The sequence below is a fragment of the Gossypium arboreum genome, chromosome 13 (assembly GCF_025698485.1).
Source record: "Gossypium arboreum isolate Shixiya-1 chromosome 13, ASM2569848v2, whole genome shotgun sequence".
Classification (NCBI taxonomy): domain Eukaryota; kingdom Viridiplantae; phylum Streptophyta; class Magnoliopsida; order Malvales; family Malvaceae; genus Gossypium; species Gossypium arboreum.
In genome coordinates this window covers 125,789,636-125,801,019 of record NC_069082.1, presented here as the reverse complement: position 1 = coordinate 125,801,019, position 11,384 = coordinate 125,789,636, and positions in this window count along the sequence as shown.

Below are 11,384 nucleotides of genomic sequence, written 5' to 3'. Positions count from 1 at the left end.
CACCCTTTTTATTTTCATCCACGAAAATCCCCAACCATAGTGGGCTTGGAGTCGTGAGGGAATTGGAGTGGCCACCCGTTCTGAAAGTTTGATTTTCTTCTGGTGAACTGGACATCCTTTTAATTACGTTTGAGGTTTTGGGCTTTTAAATGTAATAAGGCCGCTTATTTATTTTTGATGGTTTTAATATGTATTACTAAGATAGGTATTACTTATTTTAACTGTTGAAACTGGATAGCTTTAGGGCGCGTTTTCAAAAACAACAGTTGATTTCAAAATAACACGACAACAAGCAAAGCTTCCGCAATGAAAGTATTTTCCAAAATTAATCACTTTTCCTAAAAATAACTTAATCAAATCGGTTTCCTAGAAATATCCATGACGTTAAGGTGTGGCAATGGCGAGATGCATGTCTAGGATTGGATCCGAAGGAGCTTGGTATAGCGATCCGATGGACTCACCACCTCTTTTCGGTTTCCTACGGTGCATGCTTCCATTCACTTTAACCCTTAATGAATTAATCTTTTGAACATTAAGTACGATTTTCGGACTTAGAATGGATTTTTTTTAAACGTTTTTGATGTGGCATGCCGGATCCGGCCATAACTTCTGGGCCGGGTTTGGGGTGCTACAAAAATCCTCTTTTATATATTTCTAAGCTTTAAAGATTTACATGATATTTATTTTAATATTATTATACATACATATACGTTTATATTAAATTATTTTTATTGATTTCATATTATTTTATGTAAATATTTTCTTTTAAATCTATTTATGTATATATACATATATATATATATATATATATATTCTTTTAAAACTATTTATATACCATCTGTTTCTTTTAAGAACCCAATTTTAAATTATATTTTGTTTATTTCAAACACTTTCTTATATTACTATTCTTTTAGATATACATTATCTATATTAAGTTTTTCACTTTATGTATATTATTAATTGTTGATTAATAAATCTTGTTTCAATTTATTCTATGACCATTTGATTTCATATTATATAGATTGTTATTCATATATATATTCTTTTGTATATTTTATATGGTTGTATTTATATAATTCATTTATTTTAAAACTTTCTAACATGTACATTATTTGTTTTAAAATTTTACATGAGCATACGTTATTATTTTTATGTACATAATTTATATTATATTTATTTTAGTTTTAAATTGTTTTGTATAGCACCAATTTTAAATTTCTTCTTATAATACTTATTTTGAAATTCATTTATATGTTGAACTTTATATATTATGTATCATTTATTCTTCTTTTTATTTATTTTATAATTTATTTCAAATTTTTGCATGTGTCATTTGTTTATATACATATAATTTACTTCTAAGTTATTTTTTACGTTGTCAATTTCAAATTTATTTTCCTTTGCATTATTTATTTTAACACTACTCATTACCTTTTAAAAGATTTTTATTTCATTGTTTAAATAGATTTTTATTTCATTAGTCTTTATTTAGAAATGTTAAATAGTGTATGTTGTAAGATTATTATCATTGGGGTGTTTTGATTTACATATTTGTATCTTTATATTATTGTCAATAATCTGTATAATATGTTATCCATGTATATTTTCCATATTTGTTACTTTGTTCTTCATTTTCGTATATTGTATTATGATTGAGATTATCCACTTATTTGCCTAAAATTGATCATGTCATTTTCTTTACTTCAAACAAACCAAATAAATGTATTTCAAGTCCGTTTTTATAATCGTTCCTATTTGAAAGCTTCTTAAAAAACAAGGCAATATTTTGTGTTCGGAAATTCAAGAAATCGTGCCCTAACGTGTTGGGTTTTGATTTTTTGTTTGACCAAATAACCAACTATCCTTTTAATTGCATGTTTTGGAAATCACAAGATAATCTCGGTTTTGAGGATTTAAAATATTGTATCCTAACGTACTGGATATGATATTTTGTTCCTTCCGAACGAGTGAATCTTAAATTCCAATTCGAGTTATTCAAACATTTTTAAAAGAAATTGTATTTCAAAATCTTTTCAAATTTTTGACATTAGGACATTAATTAATCAATTAGGTACCAATTTTGGGCGTTACGAGGGTACTAATCCTTCCTCGTACGTAATCGATCCTCAAACCCGTTTTCTTGAATTTTGTAGGCCAAAATCAATATTTTAATAAAATAAAATGTTTTATTAGGTGATCCGATCACACCTAAACAAAAAGGATTTGTGGCGACTCCATATTTTATTTTAAAGTCGATCCCCGTTTTTCAAAATATAAAAATGGTTTCGGCATAATCAATCCATGAGTACAAAAAATTCCTTAAAAAGCTAGTTAATTTTTTACATGAAATTATAAACTTATCATGACATGTTATAGATTAATTAAAAATTAATTCAAATGTTCACAACTCATAAATTAGTCATACACGTTTAACATCATTAGTATCTTCCTTATCTTTATTAATTGGGGAATTATTTGCTAGCAAGTTGCATTTGGATTTGCTTTTGGGTAAAGTTAACCAAAATTATGAAAAGAAAGGATAAAATTATCATAAAATGAACATTCCTAGTAATCTTATATTATCAACTTTTAATATTATTGATAATATTGTTGATTAAGTCTAAGTTCGATTGGTATAAGTATTGTTGTCAATGCAGAAGGATATGGGTTTGAGTGCGTTGAAACGCATTATCCTCTTATTTATGGGTTGGGGAGGGGTTATGGGTAGTTTTAGGCATTGTGTCAAACATCGAAATAGTCCTTCTATGTAAAATTTCTTGAAACATAGATATTTTTTGGCATAATGACTTTTACGGTCCTCCAACTTTACAAAAAAAATCGTTTTAGTCTTAAATTTAATTTTTCATCTCTTTTAACACTTGAACTTGCATTTTTTGTTAAATTACCCCAAAATAGATGGAATACCCTTTATTTTATATTATATTACTAATTATATTGATATTATTTTTATATTATATCAAATTTTACATTTTACATTTTATTTAATAGAATATATTCTTGTAAATGGAAGTTAATTTCTTTTTGGAAATTATCTAATTAAGCTAGGATTTTATTCCACTCTCAATAGGATTATTCTAACTTAAACGAGGAGAAAAGGTTATGTTACTTTAGCCTAGATGATTTTGATAGCCACTGACTCCATAGTTATATTAGTAGGTCTCTACTTATACATAGAATTATAGTAATTAATTAAACATCGTTAAACATTGGTGACTTAGTGAAACACTCCAATAAAACTGTAACGCCCCAATTTTCGGGAATTCTGTGAATGTTGGCATAGGTTTAATTATGTTAGTGGGCCTCTAGAAGGCCCAAGCTTAAGATAAAACCCGTCAATTTTAGTTAATTTTTGTTCCATAAGAAAAAGGGGGTGAAATTACGAAATAGAACCTATGTGAAAATGTTTGAAAATGCTATAGGCTAAATTGAAGTGGCCAAATAAATAGGAGTGCAAAATAGGAGGATTTGCATGACAAACCTCCCATTTTACATGAAGTGGCTAGCCATCATGTTGTTGTAGACAAAATGTACACTTGATATCCATAATTTATGGTACAAATTGATACAAATTGATAATAGGTTAGGTAAATGTTCCATGATAATGGGTTAGGTAAATGTTTCATGATAATAGGTTAGGTAAATGTTCCATGATAATGGGTTAGGTAAATGTTTCATGATAATGGGTTAGGTAAATGTTTCATGATAAGAATATCATGTCTTTTGTATTAAAGAATTAAATGGATGAAATATGAAGTTTTATTAAAAGAAAAAGGTGAAAAGAACAAAGTTTTGTCCATCTTTGTTCATCATAGCTGAAAGTTAGAGAAGAGAAAGGAGAGGAGAAAGCTCTTGAGTATTCGGTCATTAGGAGGAGGAAAATTGAAGGTAAGTTCTTGGTACCTTGCTTCTTATTTTGAGGTTCATGAGTTCTTCTTGATTCTACCTTAACTCTTGAAGTATATTTTGATTTTAGTTGTGTTGTGAGCATTTAGTCATGAATTAAAATGAAGGAAATGGTTGTTGTTTCATGTTCTTTTGATGAAAAATGGAAGATAGGTGAAGTTGAGCCAAACAAATGAGCATGCATGTGCCTTAGATGTTAAAGGAAAAATCAGCTAACATGTTGTGCTTTTAAATGATGAAATGGAGATTATTCTTAAGTAAAATCATAGATATGTGATGATTGATTGGTGATATACATGTTTAAATAACATGCATGCAAGGTATGTGTGAAAGAGTGATTTGGTAATAAATCTGCTTGGGACAGCAGCAGTAATGTGACTTTGGAAAATCACCATAAATTGTGGGAGATGAATTAGAAGCTGAATAAATTATGTAATTAAAGCTTATTGAGTCTAGTTTCTAATGAAATAAACAAGAACATATTTTGAATTCTGTACAATGAGAAATTTGATTCGTAATGAAGAGTGGTCAGATTAGTCAAACAGTGAAACATGGGAAACTTTGAGAAAATTCTGGTATTGATCGGCTAAACCAAAAATTCTGAAAATTTTATGAATAGAAGATATATGAGTCTATTTTCAGGGAAAATTAACGGAACTTGATTTGGAGTTTCGTAGCTCCAGTTATAAATGACTTAGTGACTGTTGCTCAGGAAGACAGCTTGCAGTGAAATTTTGATTATGTGGTAAACATTGACAAAAATTTGTTAATGAGTTGCTTATTGATCTCTTATAAGCTTACTATGATCTGTAGGTGTGATTGGCCGAATATTGTAAGGGGTTAATACGTAGTTTGTATTTGAATAGTTAGATTAACGTGTTAGTAATCCAATTGTAGGCGGTTCGTGTGTGGATCTCAATCGAATATATCGTCGCAAGCAGTGTGTAACTAACACCCTCTTTCTTAGTCTAGATCGGCAAAAGTCGAAAAGCGAAATGCGAAAACCGGTATTTTGTAGATTTGCGAGTGTCGAATGCTCGTGAGGTAAATCGATTAATGTTTTTGGTAAGTTACAATGTTTGGACCGCAAAGTGCATGATTTACGTGCCTCTATATTTTTGGGCTTAATGGGCCAAAATTGGAATGATGGGCCAATAGCAGGCCCAATTCGTAAGAACCCTCGATGCGTGATTACATTAGTACGTGAAAAGTAAGAATATGCATGAAAAACCCGAAAGTAGCTAAATTACTATAATACCCCTATGTATGGAAAATTCTTGTTATACCCCTAGGTGAAAAATTACAAAATACCCCTAGGGTTAAATTGACCTAAATCGTGTTTGAATGTTGTTATTTCTTGCATGCCATGTTGTTATTATCGATGCATGGGACCGGGACATTGACAGAGGAAGTCTTGAAAGTGGCTTGTCCACGTATTGGAGGCTTTGCCTCAATTCTTTGATAAGCTGACAAAGAAGGTCAAATGTGGAGTTTTAAATTTGGGTGGGTTGAGCTATTCCCACATGGAGTGTATGGCTGGTACGGGTGGAGTGTAGTGGTTGGTGGGTTGAGTAGTCTCCCAAATGGGCTTGCATATGTTCTTGATGTTGCATGTATTTTGAAATGGGCCTATGGGCCATCTTATTATCTGAATAAGGGCTAAAGCCCGGTTTATTGTAATTTGAAAGGGCTCGGCCAAGACCACTTGTTACTGAATGGGCTTAGGCCCAATAGGCTTGATCGACTTGGGCTTTGAATGGGTTTTCCTTACACTGAGTTTCCCAAACTCACCCTTTTATTTTTATCCACGCAGTAATCCCCAACCATAGTGGGCTTGGAGTCATGAGGGAATTGGAGTGGCCACCCGTTCGAAAGTTTGATTTTCTTCGGTGAACTGGACATCCTTTTAATTATGTTTGAGGTTTTGGGCTTTTAAATGTAATAAGGCCGCTTATTTATTTTGATGGTTTTAATATGTATTACTAAGATAGGTATTACTTATTTTAACTGTTGAAATTGGATAGCTTTAGTAGCGTTTTCAAAAACAAAATTGATTTCAAAATAACACGACAACAAGCAAAGCTTCCAATGAAAGTATTTTCCAAAATTAATCACTTTTCCTAAAATGACTTAATCAAATCGGTTTCTAGAAATATCCATGACGTTAAGGTGTGGCAATGGTGGTATGCATGTCTAGGATTGGATCCGAAGGAGCTTGGTATTAGCGATCAGATGGACTCACCACCTCTTTTCCGGTTTCCTACAGTGCGCAGACTTTCATTCACTTTAACCCTTTAATGAATTAATCTTTTGAACATCAAGTACGATTTTCTGGACTTAGAATGGAAATTTTTTTTTTAACGTTTTTGATGTGGCATGCCGGATCCGGCCTTAACGTCTGGGCCGGGTTCGGGGTGCTACAAAAACTATAATTATCAAGACAATTAATGTAAATCTAAGGGATAAGATTGTATAGAGCTTAAATCCCTTAGGACTCTCATCTTGTAGATAGGCAATAACCTTAATCGTTGATGTAATTCAATCTGTACCATCGGATCTGAGGAAGCTCAACAATAAATAGAGGCCTTCCTCTCACTTGTAATCATTCATTATATTTCATTCTTGAGTTAAAAAATGCTTTTGAGAGCATTAACTCAAATACTTGGTACTATTCTTTTCTTATGGCTTTTTTGTTTGTTCGTAACTTTAATTTCTGCGACAATTTTCATTCTTCAAGAGTAAGGCTAACTAAAATGGATTTAAAATTAAAAAATTATCAGAACTTAAACTGAGATTGTTTAAAAAAATTATAATTAAAGAATAAAAAGTATAAAAATAAAAATATTTTTATTAAAGAATAAGACGTGATATCGAAAATTTGTATATCTAAAAGGATATAAAGTAAATAAGATAATATCCCACAACTCCATTGCTGTCCTTATTAAAGAGGGGACTAGCTAGCTATCAAGACAGCTCCATGGCCGACTCCATGGACATGGACTTGCATTGTTTTATGTGAATGGGTTCCACCACCATACTCACATACAAGAAAGGAAGGTGGTGGAAGCCTAAAAATTGGGTATAGCCCCACCCTTTCAAGCGACCTTTTCCTTCCCCAACATTGACTTTTTCTAGCGACTTATGAACCTACTGTTTCGTCTAATAAAGCAATATGCCAACTTGTGATGATGTTGTTCTTTCTTAATTTGCAACAAATTTTTTTATGTTAATAATAAATTTAACTTTTAATGATTATATTTTTGTTAATTTTATCCTCTTTTTCTTTTTTTAAATAAATTTAATTATTTATTTTTTAAAAAAAGTTAAATTATTTTTCTTTAATGAAAATGTTGACTAAAATCTTGATTTTTTAAATGATGTTAACGTGGCCACCCGTGGGGCAATTTACTTGTACTTCATGTTGATATTACACTATTTGTTTTACATGCCACATCAACAAATAATTTAAATTTTATAAAAATAAAATATTCAAATTTCAAAAAATATATAAAAAAAATTTTAAAAAAAAGATGAAATACATATGGATTGTCATACGATTTGCAGTGTTTAAAAATTTAACGTTTTAGAAAGTTTTTTCATTTAAAAAAAAATCAATTCGACTCTTTGAAAAGTTGATAGTCAAATTCGACTAATTTTAAAAAATTAAATGTCAAATTTAGTTAAAAACAATAAGATAAAATTAACAAAAGATATAAACATTAAAGGCTAAATTTATCATAATACCAAACTTTTGGGCCTTAATATGTGTTGGATTCCTTCTGTGTACATTTCTTATGACAGCTTCCAAGATGTTTCAGTGAATAAAGCTTCAACATGGACTGCCACCCTCCATTTCAAGCATTTTCTTGCACTATAGATATATACATATGGACCACCTAAGTTTACAAAGTCTACGTATTTGTATATATATAATTAATGGGAAGTAATCATAAAAAATATTGCAGCTCCTTTTTTTCCAATTGGGTACCTAATATCGGCACAAAATCCTTTCCTTCTCCTTCAAGTTACCTATTTAAATGCATTAATAAGATATATATATATATATATATATATATATACATATATATAAATAACTTGCTAATTGGTTCTGAAATAAGATATATATGTGATCCATAGTATAGTTTATTTTTGGATAAGTTCAATTTCACAAGCAATGTATAAATATTAGCAAAGTTATGAAATGGAACACATGGTGCATACTTTTGTATATCATGTGAGCTTGTTGCCGACTTGGTATTTCAATCACAACATACTCTTTCAATGTGTCCCACCTGAATTAATTTTTTGGTCACATGTGTTAAGTGAAGAGTTGGTAATCCTTTGTCATATTTCCCAAATTGATGTTCAGTGCCATTAATTGCATATTCCTCTTGCTCATTAAACTTCATAATCCTTTCCCAAACATGATTAAAGGTCCCTTAATAAACTTGCATTTTGAGTGTCAGAATTGCATATTCCTTTGCCTCATTAAACTTTCAATTTATGTTTGGAATTTGTAAATATATGGTTGGGTTTCACTACCTTACAACCACAAATGAGAGACTAAAAATTACTATAAACATAGATATTACAAAGAGTTTATTCTAAGGTTAGGACGTAACTCTACATAGGCGATCCAAAGGGGACCCTAGATAAAATGGGCATATTGCAATTTGAACCCCCCCTCTTATTATTTAGAATTACAATTTAATCTTTTTTGCATAAATTTTTTAAGTTTGTCACCCAACAATATATATTCTTATCTTGCGCCCTCTATGTTTAGGGGTATAGCCAAAGGGAGGCAGGCAGACACCTTTACCCCTCTTGGTTGAAGGGTTTAAATGCTTAGCGCCTTTTAATCATAAATAGAAAATTTTTAATTTTTGCCCCCTCGAAATAAACTTATCTTATCTCGATTCTCCGTCATATAGTTCTTGACTTCACCTCTCTTTCTATGTTTATAGATCCTATTACTTAAACCAACAAGAAATCTTTTCATAATTTTTTTATCACCAAATAATCTTCAATAATACAAGTTTAACCAGTAATAAGATATGTGCATAGAGATTTCAAGTTAGGGTTTTTGCATGTGCCCTTTGTTAACATACCTACATACATACAAATCATCTAAAAGATCCTACAATTAATCACTCAATGATAAGTAAATGTAAAAAAATAGAACCATGGTCCACTAGGTGAGAGTAGGTGGGGTTTACTTTGTAGCTTTTCAAGTGACACTTATGCAGGGAGAAGTGCATGAAACATGATCCATTGTTTGCGGACAAACAACAACAGATCCATTGTTTATGGCCATGCAAACAATAAAATGAGTTTCCATCTTCCTTTCTTCCTTTTCTTTTTCTTTTTCTTTTTCCTTTAGTTTTTCTTTATAGTCAATGCCCCTACCTATTTTCTCCCTTATTCTTAGGAAGTCCAGGCATTTTTCACATGTACATAGATCTACTACATACACAAGTTTCCAAACTATGGGTTAACTGAATTCTCGAGTTGAAATATATAGATAAAGGTTAAAATTATAGAAGGATTAATTCCACCAAACATCCCTAAACTATCACTTAGATTCAAAATTGCTCCCTAAACTTCAAAGTATCCTAATTGAGTTTTCAAAGTACCAGTATTGTATAAAGTACTTTTGTCTGTTTATTTGTTAATTTAGGATTTAAATGTCAGTTCGGATTTAACGTGGAGCAAATTTAAAATAAGTTGATCAAATTGTAAACATATATGTACCTATTTCATGAACAATTTGGATTTGATGTGTTAAAAATATATATATATATATATTTTTCAAATTTTCTATATAGTAGGCATATATGTTAACAATTTGATCCATGTGTTTTAGATATATTCCATATTTAAATTGACATTTAACACTAATGCTTTAAAAACTTAATTAAAACAAGTTGAAATTTTGGACAAAATTAAAATCTAAAAAGACCTTTATTTTGTACACCTAATAACCTTTACAATAAATCAATCATTCACTTAAACAAATGCTTCTTGAGCATCAAAAGTACAAAAATATATATTTAAATATTTTTTACAATTTATAAAAAAATTTGATTTTTAAGATTTGTAGCTATTCCTTTTAACAACATCATCTTTAAAATTTAATTCCTAAAATTATAATATAGTATAATACTCTTTACCTCTTTTTTTCTTCAAAGTATCTATTAGAGCGAGTTCAGTAACTAATCATCCACATTCTGTAAACCCATTAAAGGGGTAGATGTTGATCACGAGTTTTAAAACTGCTCTATACTCAAGACGATAATTGAACTCTCATCCACTTGTTATGGTACTAGATATTAGAATATATCCCATACCTTGCCCATACCTTTCCCATACCTACCCATACCTTGGAAAGGTCAAAGTTATGGGCACCAAATATTTATTTAGTGTTGGGCATGGGATAATAGCAATTTTTGGTCCCTAAGTGAATAGGGAATTTGCAAGGTGGCCCTTAAACCTCAACTATAAATAGGCCAACCATTGCTCATTCTCATCATCCCACATTTGCCATTCTCTACTTAAGGCATTGTTCTCTCTCCCTATTTGCAAAGTTTCACTTGTATTTTGGAGTGAAATATATTTGGTAGTGTCCGACGACGTAGGCAAGATTTGCCGAACCTCGTTAAAATTCTGGTGTTCTTTACTATTTATTGTTCATATTTTGTGAATGTGATTGTAGTGATTTATTGTGCTATAAAATTATGATAGAGGGATCTTCTGGCTAGGAAAGACTTGGTACTTAAGTGATCCTCGTGATCCACCTCTCTTTCCTGGGAATTGAACTTAGTGTGATTTTTTAGTACAATAATTTTACTCTTTCACACGCTTCCGCACAACAATTGGTATCAGAGCCAGATTCGTACTTGGGGAATACGACCATTTTACGATACTATTCTCGTATACGGCACTATTCATGTATACTGTACTATTCACATATACTGATCGTTCACGTATCATGAGTGGGATTGAGGAGAAAAATGGCGTGACATCGCCATCGCAAGGACTCTTGTGACAAATGCAAAATTCAAGTAGAGAATTTGACGGTACCAATAATTTTGGTATGTGGCAATGTGAGATCTGGATGTCTTATGTCGCAAGAGCTAGATATAGCCCTTGAAGAAAAACGACAAGATGGATGATAAGGAGTGGGCCAAGATCAATAGACAGTGTGTGGTACAATCCGCCTATGTTTGGCCAAAGAGCGAAGTACTCATCATGAGGAGACATCGTGATGAAGTTATGGGATACACTAGAAGAAAAGTTTCTAACGAAAAGTCTTGAAAATAGGCTTTATATGAAAAAGAAACTTTATCGATTCACGTATGCACCCAGTATGTCGATGAATGACCATGTGAACTCATTCAATAAAATTTTAGCAGACTTGCTAAATTTGGATGAGAAATTTGAAGATGAAGACAAGGCACTAT